Below are 16033 nucleotides of genomic sequence, written 5' to 3' on the forward strand. Positions count from 1 at the left end.
ACACACGGCCAAATCTACACCATCACACAATAGTGTCAGGAAGAAAAACAGATTTAAGTGTCTGTCTCTTATTTTAACGAAGCCTTTTCCCAGGAACCAATTCGTAGACGACCCCTCAATGAGCCATGTCTATGGTCTATTTTGTGTCCCGCTAACAGAATTCCTGAGTGCCTATAGAAAAAGGAAAGAGGTTTATTTTGGCTCTGAATATTGGGAAGTACAAGAGCGTGGTGTCTGCATCTCTGACTGGGCTTTGATTCATGTTAGGACACAGAAGTGGAGTCGGCACACAGGAGAAGACACAGCAGGGGGATTGATTCCCTTCCTCCCACTGGAACGAATCCAGTCCCAAGAGGGTAAGAACTCAGCCCCCAGAGAACCAGCCTGGGCCATGAAAAAACACAGTGGTCAGCCAGGCACTGGTGGCTCACGCCTATAATCCTTGCTACTCAGGAGGCTGAGATCTGAGGATTGTGGTTCAAAGCCAGCCTGGGCAGAAAAGTCCCCACGAGACTCTTATCTACTAGTAAGCACTCAAAAATGCTGAAAGTGGTGCTCAAAGCAGTAGAGCTCAGGGACAGTTCCCAGGCCCTGAATTCAAACCCCATGACTGGCACACACATGCACACACACACACACACACACACACACACACACACACGTCCCTCTTAATGATGTGAATAGCTCTGCCTCCCAATACCTCCTTAATAGCCACTAAATTTCAACAAGAGTTCAAACCATAGTAAATCATATGTCCATTTAAAAAAATCATTTAGAAGAATTCAGTTCTCCTTGGATAGATGACATGAATCCCTGGAGCTGGGGTAGTAGCCCCATCTCCCCAAGATACTGGCTCAGGACTGACAAAACATGTGAATAATAGCAGAGTTCTATTGGGAAAGTAAAAGGTAAAAAGGAATGGTGGGAGGCCTCCCGGTAGTAATCCAACCGCACAGGTAAATAGTTCCTCAGTGGGCGTGGCTCCTCTATTGCTGCAGTTATTGGCTAGAGATGCTTTAGGTCTCCTGACAGATGGAAATGTAAGTCACAGAAGATGGACATGTGCTAACATTCACCTTTTCTTGTATGTGTCTTCCCAGCAAACTATCAATTTGGTAGAATGTCAAGTCTAGCAGGCATCTTTTATAACTTCAAGGGTTTACTAATTGCTTACAAGTCACACTCTGTTCCCTCAAGCAGGACATCTGTCATCTTCTGTCACTTCTGTCTCCTCCCACCTCAAACGCTAGAAGGCATCAGGTGAATTTCTGGACAACACAGAAGTCCATGTTGAGCAAGTCTTGTCATTCATTGGGCATTCTCCTAGCTCACAGAGAGCTTTCTCTAAACCTTGATGAGCAAGACATAAAGCCCTGTAACCATGCAAGAAACATTTCATAACACCTTTCAGCATTTCTGTTTCCCAGGACACTGATGTGAGCTAGTAATATCAAAATGTTGCAATCTTAAGACATAGCTGTCCCTCTGTACATGTGGCTACCTGAATTTTGAAACACTTGTTTTTTGTAATCACGTGGCTTTACTACACTTATTAGGGACTTTTCCCCAAGTTAGTATTTAGCTATTTATCTATCACACTGTAAGTCTTTGCGTGCATTTTCTTTCTTTCTTCAATGAAGTCTTCCTATCCAAAAACATGAATATTAAAATTATACTAGGCCAAAGATCTAGCTCATAATTTATTGTGATAAAAGAGGAATGATTTCATGCACTAAAAGTAACGACACTTCTCATTAATGTAGTTGATTAGGTACAGCTCAAGTTCATACTATAAATCATCAGAACTGAAAGTGTGCGGGACCAATCATGTGCAGAACCAATGCACAGATGCCCGGCTTGGCACAATCCTGTCTGACAAATCCCAGCTTGCATAGCCCTAGGAGCAGCCCTGGGTTTCAGGTACCATCCTGTCTCCTTAGAGATGATTCTTTATACAACTGCCAGAGAAATCTCTTACCAACAAAATTCAAGATGTTCCAGTGCCTTCCTTTATTGCTTACATTCCAGTCCAATGTTCTGGTTGGCCAAGAAGGTCTTGCATGATCAGGACTTTTCCAGTTCTTCCAAACTCACATCCCATCATCCTCTTTCCTCTCCCTCCAGCTGTATGAATCTTCTACATCCTTTTGTGTAGCCTTCACATTTTCTGACCTCTTTGCCTGGAATCTTCTTGCCCCAGGTCATCTCATAGCTAAATCCTTAATATTCAAGTCTCTTCACACCTCATCAATGTCTAACTAAGACTCCCACTAGAATAGCACTGTCCACCCTGACCATTGTCTTGCTTGCCTTTCCTTCTTACCTTTTATGACTCAGCTTGTCAATTCTTTCCTCTCTGACTCTCTCACTACATTGTCAGCTGCCCAGGAGCAATTGTGTTGTCTGTTTTGCACATTCCAATCATGACTTCTTAAAGAGTGTTGGTCCTGTAGTAACCACTGAAGCTAGTTCATACATGGAGGAGTCATCTATATTAATTAGTAAGTTTGGCAGTATAATATCTGTTAGTACAAATAATGTTACTTTATAACTTCTTCAAGAGCACCACCAAAAATTCTGATACTCAAAACAACAATAAAGGTTCTCTAAATTGTTCTATAATCTCAAAGAAATCATCTTATTCCGTTCTGTCTGCTGTAGTGAAATGCCACAAGCTAGGTGGCTTATTAACAAGAAATAATTACAGAGCAGGAAGTCCAAGATCAAGACTATGAAGACTTACTGTTTGATTGATAGACACCCGTCTTCACTCTGTAGAAGGGAGGAGAGTCTCTCCCCAAAGTCTCCTCTATAAGGTCCCTAATCCTCCTTTGAGAGTCTTCTCTCATTGTCTAAATACTTCTCAGAGACCCCACCTTTTGCAAAAACAAAACGTTTAACTAGGGATTCAGGTGGACCCATTGCAACAATGAGATGTACAAGTTGTTATGTCGAAAAACGAACTTTACAACTTTGGTGTGGGGGAGGATCTGGTGGGGAAAGGTGGGAGGAGTATGGGAAGGGATGGGAGGGGGAAACAAAGAGGAGGCAACAATGCTTGATAAGAAATGTACTCGTTATCTTGCCCATGTAATTGTAACTCCTCTGTATGGTATTCTCACAATAAAAAATAAAAATAAAAAAATAAAACCATCACCTTGAGACTTAGCATTTCCACATACAAGTTTTCAGTTGATAAAAGACATTCATTCCACTGTACTAACTGAACAAAAAAAAAGGGTTAAATAATCAGCTACATTTTGAATAAATACACATAAAATGTACTAGGCCTTTACATCAGTTTAATCTACTATTCATGGAGATAAGTTGTGTAATTAAATGGCCACCAATGAAAATGAGAGAAACGCTTGCATTAGGAGATTCGTGGGTGTTTCCAAATCACAGAACAGAAAAGTTTTAGTCTTCAAGTCCCAGCTTTCCAGTCAAAGGAAATAAAGCAGCCTTATAATTATGTTCTGCAGATGCTGTGCTAATAATTTTCCCATTACACATGAATTCAATTTGGGGGAGAAGTGGGGCAAAGAGGGAATTGATACATTTCCATATCCAGTGACATTACTTGGTAAGGAAGGTTCAAGTATATTTGGCTACAGCATAGATAGGCATTGAGTTAATTCCCAGTTAAAGCAAACATTCCTGGTCTTTGTGTCCAGATAAAAATCATAAGTGACAAATTCCTTCAAATTATTCACACTCTTGATTCAAGCTGTTTCTCTTCTTTTTCTACCTGTAATTTGAAAGCACCATAATCCAAAGGAAATATCCTGGTGCTCCCTGATACTTTCCTGGTATGTGGATGCTAATTCAGTCTTTCTCCAACTTATAAAATCAAATGTCTTTATAAACTAGGCCAATTTCTTAAAAGGCCTTTTGCAAGTAAATCAATTCTTTTTTTTTTCTTGAGTTGACCTTTGTTTCTTCTCCTTCAGCTATCACCTGTATTTAGACAATCATTTTGTCTTATCAAACTGGACTTGGCCACATACAGTGTCTACCGTCTCCGTCTCCCTTCTACTAGGATTTTTTTCACTTTTGTCTTCAAAGCGATATTTCTCCTATGTGGACAGGTCATATATTTGTGCCAGAGCTTGTTCTCATTGAACTCCTGGTAAAGACCTTCCTTTGAAATGTCTTTCTTGGAGCAACTATAACCCAAGAAGACAGTTAATGCCAGGAGAGAGTAAAACAACATGACAAAGGCAAAGAAGAAATAGGCATTGTCATATGGTTTCTATTTGGGCTTTTCGCTCTTCTGCAGTACTTTTTTTCTTACCCAATAGTTTAAAAGCACTGAGAGATACAGTTTTCTTGATTCGTACTGCAACTTCACTGGAAAATGAAGGTGGTAACTTCATCTTGGGACCATCCAAGGTGGTTATCTTTGCTGCTAACTCTATCTTAACAGCTAGGTTAGAACAAGGGTTTGCACTCCAACCTTAAGTACCCTAAGATGAAAAGTCAACTGGAAAACCGAGACTGAAAGGCCTTGCAAAATGAATAAAACTTCAAATGCCCACTGCGACTTTAATTAAAATGGGTTTCAATGTCAGGGTAACATGCAGGCTTGACTTCTTATTATGTTTATTCAAGACAACAAAAATGAAGTTTAAAAAGACAGATTGGCTTCGTATACATTACTTTTAAGAAAAACTGAATTAACTCTTATTTCATATGTTTGCCCTTGGAAAAAGGCAGAAAAGATATATTCTTAAATGTTCGGAAAAGACTCAAAATTGGCTAATTTCAATTCCCAAATAAATGAGATTATATTCTAGCTTCACTCCCAATGAAATGAAATCCTTTCATACATTTTGTAGAACATAAAATTCTTCACTGTCCCACACAAGTTGACAACATGGGGGAAAATATCAGATTTTCTTTTTTCCCACTTCCTCCCCCTCCTCCTCTTCCTCTTCCTTCTTCTCTTCTCCTCTATTTTTATTTCTTCTTTCCCTCTCCTTCTTCCTCTCTTCTTTCTCTAGGGAGTTTCTCCCTTGCTTGAGATTAAACACCTGAGGTCCTGTGGGATGCTCACTTCCTTTTGTGTTTTACCATCACAACCATTCTAGAATAAATTGTTTTCTTACAAAGTAGTGAAACCCAATCACAGCTACAGACACACACACACACACACACACACACACACACATATGCTCCATCTTTGGGCCAATGACAATCCCAGCTGTTCCTGCCTGTGATCTGAGTTGTTGTGGCCTTTGAAGTGGAGAGCACCTCTGGCGACCTGCATCTTGCTCACTTGGCACTGTTTCTCTAAGCCTGACCCCTGAACCGATGGTCTGATGACTAATTCACATGCTAAGAGTGAGGTATATCAGTATCACTGACCAGCCTGCATTTGTCATTAAGGGTTTGTAGTAAAAAGAGAGATGAAAGAGAAAGGTGTAATAGTAGACCAGCCACCAAACATCTTACAAGTGTGTTTTGGTAATGTGACTTATAAGAGAATAGGCAACTCATTCTAAATGACTTTTTCAAGCTATGCAAAAGATCTATGTATTTTTAATACTTACAACTTCTCTAACTTTGCTTTCTTTCCAAATTGTTAGCTACTGTTCAAAATTCTCTCACATGCATAAACACCACCTCCCTATGGTGATGTTTGGAGAGGTGCAAACTCTTCCAAATGAGAATATTAAGGATTCAATTCTACAGCACTGCTACAGCTGGACTAACCTGTCTTGTCACCCCCCTTCTTGTCACCAAAGTTCACTAGCAAAGAATTTTTTTTAAAAAAATGTATTGTGTGCTGTTGATTGAGAACGCTAAATGGTTTGTTAAACCCATCGCCCATTTCCCAAAATCATTAGTATAATTTTTCTATCCTATTTATAACATGGAGAAGATGAAGACTTTTCTTTTTGCTTCTCATAGTAAGTAACAATTTTAATCAAGTGTTATATACGGGCAAACTTTCTATTCTATGAACACAGGAAAGATAGGCTGTTGGAGCATGTTGGCAAATACTGCAATGAAATTCTTTGAAAGAAGTAAGGCAGCCTGTAAATGTGGATAATGGATCTTTGAACAGACTCTCAAGACTTATTTCACTAGACTAGACCAATTCTTTTTAAAGCAATACATAATGAGAAGTCAAATAAAAGGGGTGGGGCAAATGGGAAGATTAAAAAGAGAGTAAAAGATTAAAAGAGGGAGAGAATATAAGGAGAATTCAAAAGGGGAAAAAAAGATCAAAAAGGGGATTAACCATGTTACTTGTTGTTTTTCAGAAATTAAAAAAGTATGGTGGCTAAGGAGTTTGTTTCCTTTTGGCCCAAGAAAAAAATGCCAATTATGGTAGCTAAACTGCCCGGATCACATATCAGCATGCTTTGGAAATGTGAGAAATGGATGGGAAATATAAACACAGAGCAATAGCTTACAGTTATGTTATGAATTAAGCCAGAAAAAATATCAAGATTTAAGTCACTGAATAAGCTGCCAAGGTTCATTTTCCCTGATGAACTTGAGCAAGATCAGAATAGAAGCGATAGCACTGTAGTTGAACGTTTGGTACAACACCCCCCACCACCACTTTCTAGAATCAAATTCTTCATGTTCTCAAGAAAAAAAAAAAGACTTCAGGCTAGAAGAATGTAGTCAACAATAATGAAGTCATGGATTCCCTTTTATTTCTTCAACTTTATTAAATCAGTGCCCTAGGTTCTGAATTTAGAGCTCTGATAGGATAAAGCCAGGTAGCCAACCCTCAGTCAGCTATTCCTGGTCTTGTATATCTGACTTCTTTTTGCTTCTTATTATACCATTTTGATGTTATAAATTAATATTTAAATTGCTTTTAGGTATAGAACGTGTTTCTATGTACGTGTGTGTACATGCATTTATATGTGTGCATGTATATGCATGTATTTATGAACCTGGAAAAGTTAATTTTGCATATATTAAAATGGAGTATATATAGATATTAAATATGTGTGTTGTTTATTTTCTTTGGTTTCTTTTTCCCCCTCTGTTTTTTTTCCCCTCTGTGTGTGTGTGTGTGTGTGTGTGTGTGTATGTGTGTGTGTATGTGTGTGTGTGTTTTACTGGGAATAAAATCCAAAGCCTCATGGCAGGCGAGGTAGCTAGGCCAGTCACTGCATCCAAACCCACATTTTTTTTGTTGTTCCTGATCTGTATATTTTCTCTTCTTTAGTTGTATTGTTGTTGCCTTTACTCCAGGAACTTTAAAATTACACTCTTTGTCGTTGTTGTTTTGTTTTAACCAAAGATCTTTTTAATTGACCAACATTTGTTGCTTGAAAAGGTAAGAAAATCAACTAACTTAGAAGCACCAAAAGGTAAAGCAGGAAGAAAAAAAAACACTCAAATCATGAAAGAGAATGAGAATAAAGAAGAAAAAGAACATTTTTAAAATTTATTGTAAAGGTGATGTACAGAGAGGTTACAGTTACCTAAGTCAGGTAATGAGAACATTTCTTTTTGAACAGTGTCAGCCCTCCCTCATTTTCTCCCAGTTTTTCCACTCCCAACTCCCCTCCCCCCAAGTTGTATAGTCCATTTCCAGTGTAGTGTCTAGTGCTGACCTGGTTCGTTACTGAATTGGTTCACCCATTGTCCCCCCATTTCTGTGATTCCTCTTCCTTTCCCCAAATCAGATAACCTTACATTCAAGACAAAGGGTCCAGAAATCACAACAAAAGGGAATAAACCAAGGAAAAAAGAAAAACGAAAGAAGCACAAACAGTGCAATAAAAACAACCTCTTGTTTCCATTTCTTGGAGTTCATTTCGATAAACATCATTTTACATGCTCATATGCACATCACTATTGAGCCCTTGTGATAAGAGGAGGAAGTTATAGTGCATTAAAACTAAATGACGTCTACCTGTATATTTAAATTCTATTTTTTTCATACAAATGGTTGTCTGGCACTTTAGCACTCCAATAAATACTTAGCATGCTCCTCACCCAGGTTCCGAGGCAGACTCCAGCTGTGCAATTCTGTGGGACTCTGAGTAGCATTTAGTTGCGTTTTATTTTCGCCCCTCCCCTTTTATAAACAGTGTGAAATTTTTTACTGAATCCCAGGTGCTCTTCATTTTATTTGAATTCCTCTTAAAGGAAAAGTAGCACCAAATCCAATCTAGGAAAAGCGCACGGATTTTGTATTCATTGCCCTCTTTGTCGGCAGTCAAAAAGAAGAAGCTGTGTGCTCCTGAGGCTGGGTCACTATAAACAAACAACCTAGGTCAGGAGTCACAATAGCTACTTCACCTCCTGCTGCCCCATCCCCTGTGCACTTCATGGAGTCGGTTGGGGGTGGGAGCCAAGATGGCCGGAAGCAAGAGGAAGGATGATGATAGGTTACAAAAGATGGTGGGAAATTCAGTGAACATAACGTTGTGTTCCACAGCAATTCCACTTCTGGGAATCTTTCGTACGGATATAAAAGTACCAGTATTCAAGGAAGTATATACCAAAAGTTTGCTGCCATTTGTTCTTACCCATCCATCAAGAAATAGTATTGTGCTATAGCAGCTCCGTCCTTTGCATTTTTTGTGTAACAAGGATGTATTTGATCGGTTGCTGTGTGAAAAATGAAAACAGTAAAGTGCTAAGAAAACCCTGAAAACTGAAATAATTACAGTCAGGATGTGTTTATTTGAGCACAAGGAAAAAGTGGAATACGCAAACTACAAGGAGTATGCAGACTCGACTTTTTTGTTCATGTGCCTCTTTGGAGTGTGTCGGCAAGTAGTACAAAAATCTGCTTTTCTGCAATACGGGATCATAAGAAGTGCACGACTTTTTTCCCTTTATCCTTTATTTTGTTCAACCCTTTGTTGTAGAATTTCATTTTTTTGAACCAAGTTTGAGGGTCTCTGACAATAATAAAGAGGAAAGGGGTGAAGATTTCCAAGCAGAGGGGAAAACAAGTTACAGAGCATTCAGGGGATGAGTGTTTCAGGAACGATACACTTGGGACACAAAGGCCTGAGGTTATAGAGGGTATCTGAAGTGTTAAGAAGCAGCAAGGAAGCCAGAGTGATTACTACTGGATAAAAATGGCAATCAAAGGTGCTGGCAAGAGATAGACCCAGGGTCCAGATTAGGTGAAATCATGTTTTCAATTGTTTTTCCTGAAACATTCCTGCATCATGAACAAGCACATGCGCAGTTAGGCACACATACACATAGGATATGTACACACACAGATCACAGAACAGTTTGAAAAACACTAAATTTCATTCTAAGCATGAGAAAAGGTTGTGGGAAATAAGTGCTTTCACAAGATTGGACTTCTATTTGGAAGAATCACTCTGACTGCAGGGCAGGAAGCAGGCAAAGGTGGGGTGGTAAGACAAAAAGCAATTCCCCCATTTGGAGAATTGATGGAGACTGAGACTAGCAGCAGCAGAAACAATGGGAAGTAATGGAATCTGAGATCGATTTTTTTAAGGCAAAGCAATGCAAACGTGCTGATCATTTGAGTGTGCAGTATAGTAATACAAGAGTCCAGAATGATCCAACAAGGAGGCCTAGCAATGGAGCTTGGTGGTACAGTGCTTTCCTGGTGTGCCTATGTCTCTGGGTTCAATTCCCAATACCACAATTAAGAAGGATGACCCAAGCCAGACGCCGGCGGCCCATGCCTGTAATCCTAGCTACTCAGGAGGCTGAGATCTGAGGATTGCCGTTCAAAGCCAGCCTGGGCAAGAAAGTCCGTGAGACTCTTATTTCCAATAAACCACTCAGAAAACGGGAAGTGGTGCTGTGGCTCCAGTTGTAGAGCACTAGCCTTGAGCTGAAGAGCTCAGGGACAGCACCCTGGCCCAGAGTTCAAGCCCCACAACTGACAAAAAAAAAAAAAGGATGACCCAGTTTAAGGACATGATCGGTTAAATGGAAGGTAAAGCTGTATACTTGGGGGAGGAATACTTATTTAAAAGCTAAGTGATAAGAGATAATAAAGAATTTTCCTTAAGATACATTAAATTTGAGATGCCATGCAGACATTCCATGGAGAAGGCAAATGACCAGCTTGCTTTGGCTAGTGAAGTACAAACAGAAGTATGTCACTTGGGTAGAGATACAAATCTGTGTGACATCATTGTCTCCATAGCTACCTAGTTACAGCAAAGAAAGTTGTTTTTTTTTAAACTGTGAATGTTGGTCCCATTTAATGGGTCAAGAAATTACTACAGAGGACATGACCATAATTGTTTTAGTGAAATGAATGGATTAGGATAGGATCAGAGAAGGTAGGACAAAATAGAACGGATCAGAAAATAATGAATCAGAAAACATAGAAAATACCAAAGAACATTCTGCATACACAGCAAAAGCTATGTTCTTCATAAACACTGAAGCCAGTTCTGATGCAGCGTGTGGGAAAGGCAGTAAAGATGTGATTAATGAAAGTAGGACAAATGATATTTGATCTTTTGAATACTTGCCTCTCCTCTGGCTTTCTAGTAAAAAGCAATTGATAGAGAAAATCCCTAGGTTATAACTAATGCTATAACCCCCAGAAATCCTGTTCTGCCATGTTTTCACTCTCTGTAGTACTTTATAATCCAAAAGGTATATATAACTCTACAGGAACCAAAGAACCTAGTTAGTCATCACATCTTTTTCTATGGTTATTTTTTTGTGTGGTTTTGATGATGGTTTCATTTTGTATAGTTAGGTCTATGTCTGTACGCATAGTTGTATACCTCAATAATTTAAGATTATAAAATCAACAGCTTTCCATGTTCTTTTTTTCTTCTTTAAACTTTGGATTTTTAAGTAGGAATAGAAAAGGTGATAAGAGAGAACTAAGCTCACACCTGTAATCCTAGCTTCTCACAGGCTGGGATCAGGAAGATCTCAGTTCAAGGCCAGCCTGGACAGAAACTTCATAAGCCCCTATTTTAACCAATAGCTGGGCATGGTAATGTACACCTGTCACCTAACTATAGCAAGAAGAATTCATAGGAGAATCGGAGTCCAGGCCAGCCTGAGCAAAAGCATCATAGCCTATATCACATTCATTCATAAAACAAATGTTGACTCAGGACCATGGAAGAGTTATGGGCATAGATGAAGTACCATTAAATAAGACAGATAAGACCCTCCTCTCACAATTAACACAGACACATGAATGAACCAGAAGATAGCAGGTAAGGATGTATGCACCCATGCACACCGGACCTCAATATCATCAGGAAAACCCAGAAGACAGGCCTGGGTGGTCAGAGAGGCCTCTGGAAAGAAATCACTTCAGCAGATGGTTGTAACTACAATGATAGTTCTAGAAACCACAGGTTCTTAAAACCTTTCTGTAGTCTCCAAACTTGCCAGTAAATCTATATTTCATTTAAAATCAGAATAACACCATAAAATAAATAAGTAGCAGCGGGTGGAGTAGTGGAGTAAGATAGAGTCCTCAGTTAGAAAACCCAGGAGGCCTGGGCTTCCTGGAGAAAGTGGAGGCCCATATTCAGTTACACCTGCAGATGGAACCGATAGAGGCTAAGTGGATACAGAAGCAGAAGTTGGCACCTCTCGAAGTGGCGGAGGCCACCAACTGAAAGTGTATCCCATAAAACATCCATCAAGATAGTCGTAAAAGGGGTGAAATGTGCACACACGTAAAAGCAATTGGAAACACATTTGCCTAATTATATAGACAAAGCTATCAAGATGAGTGCTGAAAGGGAATGAAAAACGAGGGATTCAGAATCTCTATTCTAATGGAGCCCGAACTCCAATGCTTGGTAATATGGCCTGGGGGACAAAGTGCCCCCAATTACAAAAACATTAAAGAGTTGATGGAGTCTGTGAAGTGTTTCCAGAGAAGAGGATCTGAAGGAAGGGAGCCACAATTGTGCTTTTATCAGCAATTACTCTCTCATAGTTTTGTGTCAAGCTAACTTTATTAAATCATTCTGCAAAGGTCAAGTGGGATGTGTCTTTTCCTGGAGTATTTTCCTATTTCATGACACAGTCTGAGTAAGTGGATAATATATACTGGGCTTCCAAAGACGGAAGATGTTTGTGAGCAGATGCGGATTTCCTGTGGGGTAATCCTAGTCACCCAGACAATGGGGTTTTATACGACACTGTGCATGTACAGACTCTCTGTCAACCCTGAGTAATGCCTGAACATCTCCCAGCTACTAGCTGTCACATGGAGTCCATTTTTAACTCTTTATCATTGAAAAGAAAACCCTGGCACATAACAGTCTCCCATCACTTTTCCTTAAAGTCAGATATTGTTATTCTCAGGGCAAAGAGGCCAAGAAAATCACAACGTTATCGGCAGCTGCATTTGGGTTGTGAATCTTTCCATTTTCTCCCATTTCTTTATTTTTTTATATTATCTTGTTTTCTTTAATGGTCTTTTATTATTTTCACAGTGAAAGCAGACTTTTTTGCTTTGTAAAATAAATACCAGCAGATATCAATAACTATCACATACTCCCAACAGGAATAAACATCTTTTTTCTGCTTTCTTGTCACCAGTACTTTGACTTCTATGCCATATATTCCTCTTCATTATGGAGCACAGTGTTAACCCAGTGTGGTGGCTCACGCCTGCAATCCTAACTACTTGGGAAGCTAAGATCAGAACTGTGGTTTAAAGCCAGCCTAGGTTAAAAAAAAAATTGAGAGGCTCCACTTCAACCAATATAAAATTGGGTGCAGTGGGATGCACCTATCATTTTTTTCTACACAGGAAGCGTAAGTAGAATGATCACAGGCCAGACTGGCTTGAAATTATTAAAGGGCTATGTGCCTCAAGTGGCAGACTGCCTAGCAAATGCAAGGCTCTGAGTTCAAATCCCAGTACCACATAAAAGGAAAGAGAATGGGAAGGCACACATAGTATCATACTCATTACCTTTGTATATCCAGTTGTGAAAGAAAGAGATTGACAATTTTTGGAAGCTCACTCTGTGCTAGAATTGTTCAAAGCCACATAAAATTAGCCTAGTTAATCATACTATCCTATAACCTAAAAATATTTGATACACTTGATGTGGAGGTGATAGTTCAGAGAAGCTACTGATGACTATGGGGCTTAGGTGAATTAATAATAGAACAAATCAGGAGCCAAACACATACCTGCTTGATTCTAAAACCAGTAGTCCTTCCAATATTACTCACAGTTCATGTCTTATCTGTCCTACCTTTTAAGATTTTTGGTAGTGGAGCTGTGGCTCAAGTGGTAGAGGACTAGCCTTGAGCAAATAAGGTCAGGGATAGTGTTCGGGCCCCAGTTCAAGCTCCATGATCAGTATGCACAGATACACACACAAACACACACACACACACACACACACAAGATTTTCCATCTTGCCTGGCTTCAGTACCTCCTCTATCCTACATGACAGATGGAAACTAGCTAATGTCTATTCTTCCTGTCCTTAGAAGCTGTAAGCCAACTTCCCATTGCATACAGAACCAAATGTAATTCACTTAATCTGGCTACAAGGAGGCCCAGTATAACCAAGTCCCAGGCAGCTTCTGACACTCTAGATATAAGCACTTAACTACAGTACCTCAAATAGGCAAAACAGGTTTTTCCTTCTGTCAAGACAATCTCTCTCTTCACTTCCCAGAGTTCATTTCCCTGACCAGTCAATCTTTACATGTCCCATTATTCTCCCTTTTCATCCTGTTTTGTTTTGTTTTCCATTCTAACACTTGGCATAAATTCTAGCTCTGCTCATTTCTTTATTTATAGAAAACTATCCTTCCCTACATGTGCTTCAGCAGCCAGAAATTAAATCTACGTTTAGCAAACAATTTAAATCATCACAATCACCACGCTATCAATCTATTTCCCTTCATCAAATGATATGGTTAAATCTCTCCCATCTTACGAAAAAAATCAATACAGACCTTGTTTCCCTAGCTATCTATGACCCCAATCAAATATCTCTGGCCAGAGATACTTCCTAACTTCATTCAGCCTTATGTTTTCATACACCTAGCAGACAGTTCCCTCTAGGGAATTCCTGAGTGGTTTCATTCGCAGGAAGTCATGTCAAATCAAAGTCCAGAAAGAAATGTACTCTTTACCTGACTGACTCTATCCCCTCTGCACATCACCTTTATATTAGCAATTAATATGTTTTTAAAATAGTTAATACATCTCCATATCTCCTCCTCTTATATTTCCTACCATGGGGAAGAGAACTAACAACATATTCATCACCCAACTGGGAATTCTGGAAATTACACAACCAATTTCTCAACAAGATCTATCCTCACTATACCTCTAAATACTTCCCAAATGCTTTCCCTCTGCTCTGAGACATTTATCTGAGCTCCTTTCATATCTGCTTAGACTATTGCAACTGCATCCTGACTAGATAGATATCCTGCCTTCAGTGCATCCCATTGCCTCTGCTCTCCAGGATGATCATTGACAGCGTGATTTTAGATTCCACGTAAAGGCAACTAATGTCCTGTAGATCGGATGCACAATTCTAACTCAACATGTTTGGATCTTACTCTGTGTTTGTTGTCTTTGTTAACTACAAAAGATTAAGAGGGAAAGGATGGAAAACTAAAAACAAAAACAAAAGCCAGGCGACTGGTGGGTTATGCCTGTAATCCTAGCTACCTAAGGAGGCTAAAATCTGTGGATTTTGGTTCAAAGCCAGCCCCTGGCAGGAAAGTCCAAGAGACTCTTATCTCCATTTAAGCACCAAAACAGGCAGAAGTGGGGCGGTAGCTCAAATAGTAGAAGGCTAACTTTGAGCAAAAAAAGCTCAGGGACAGCACTCAGGCCTTGAGTTCAAGCCCCAGGACAAGCACACATGAGGGCACCATTGGAGCCAACAAGGAACTGAAGGAACTAGAAAGAGTTCATCTCCCCCCACTAACAATACACCACAAGGGATTACAGGAAAGATATTCCAACAACCCAAGTTTCAGATTGTATTACTACACCGCTGAACTGCTGTCCAGATTTCTAGATTGTACATAAGTCCCATTAACAATCCTGGGGAAATCATTCTTTGTAGTAGCTCAAAAATGGCATTATAACTACAGGTGAATTTCCTAAATCACTAATCTGTTGGCAGCTTTCCACTTGGGGGCTTTGGGAATATCCCTACACCTTTACAGTGAACTCTGAATGGTCAATGTAATCTAGTGCAAGGCTCAGACTTCCTGGCCTGGCTTTCTCTCAAAGCTTATTCTTCTCTGTTCACCTACAAGCTTACCCAAAGGCAGTTCCCAATGGATATCATGTTTTTCATGACATACGTACCTCTAACCCAACCTGCCTGGGGATGTGTTTTTCTGCCTTTCATATCCAGATCAATGTCTTCTTTTCCAGACTCCAAAGGGGTCTTGGTTTCAGAGTCCTTCCTTTTGTGTCCAACCAACATTTAATATTACTCCTTGTAGTAAAGAAAGAGCCATTCATGTACCGTCTATCATGAAGTCTTACTGTTTATGCTTAGTTAGAAATCAACTAATATTGAAATGCCAAGAAGATGCCATTTACAGAGCCAGAATCTGTCTGTGAACCTGGAAAACAGTGGACAGGCTAAGGGATGACTTGCTGTAAGGGGCAAGTGGTTACCTTCTCCTAATGTCTCCATCAGACCATCTCCACCGTCATTTTGCCATATGAACAATGAATGTGCTACATACCAACAGGATTCCAATGTGACCTCAACATCCCTCTCTCCTATCATTATTGCTTATCTCTACCCCTAACCCCTGATCAGCTCTTACATAGTTGACCTTAGGCTGCCAATACCATAAAGACCGAGCAACCATAGCCAGTGAGCACTGTCTTAGAACTGGGTCTGTATTATATAAATTAAAAAATAAACAAAGATCCTTAATCTCTTAAACATAGAAAGAAGGCCTGGGATTGCGGCTTCGTGGTAGAATGCTTGCTAACATGCCTGAGGCCCTGGGTTTGATTCTTTGGTACCACATTTAAAAAAATCACTAAATAAACCATAAAAAATAAAAATAATTTTTAAGTTAGAAAGCAAAGTTTTCTCATCAGCTT

This window comes from Dipodomys ordii, unplaced genomic scaffold (assembly GCF_000151885.1).
Source record: "Dipodomys ordii isolate 6190 unplaced genomic scaffold, Dord_2.0 Scaffold1, whole genome shotgun sequence".
NCBI lineage: Eukaryota > Metazoa > Chordata > Mammalia > Rodentia > Heteromyidae > Dipodomys > Dipodomys ordii.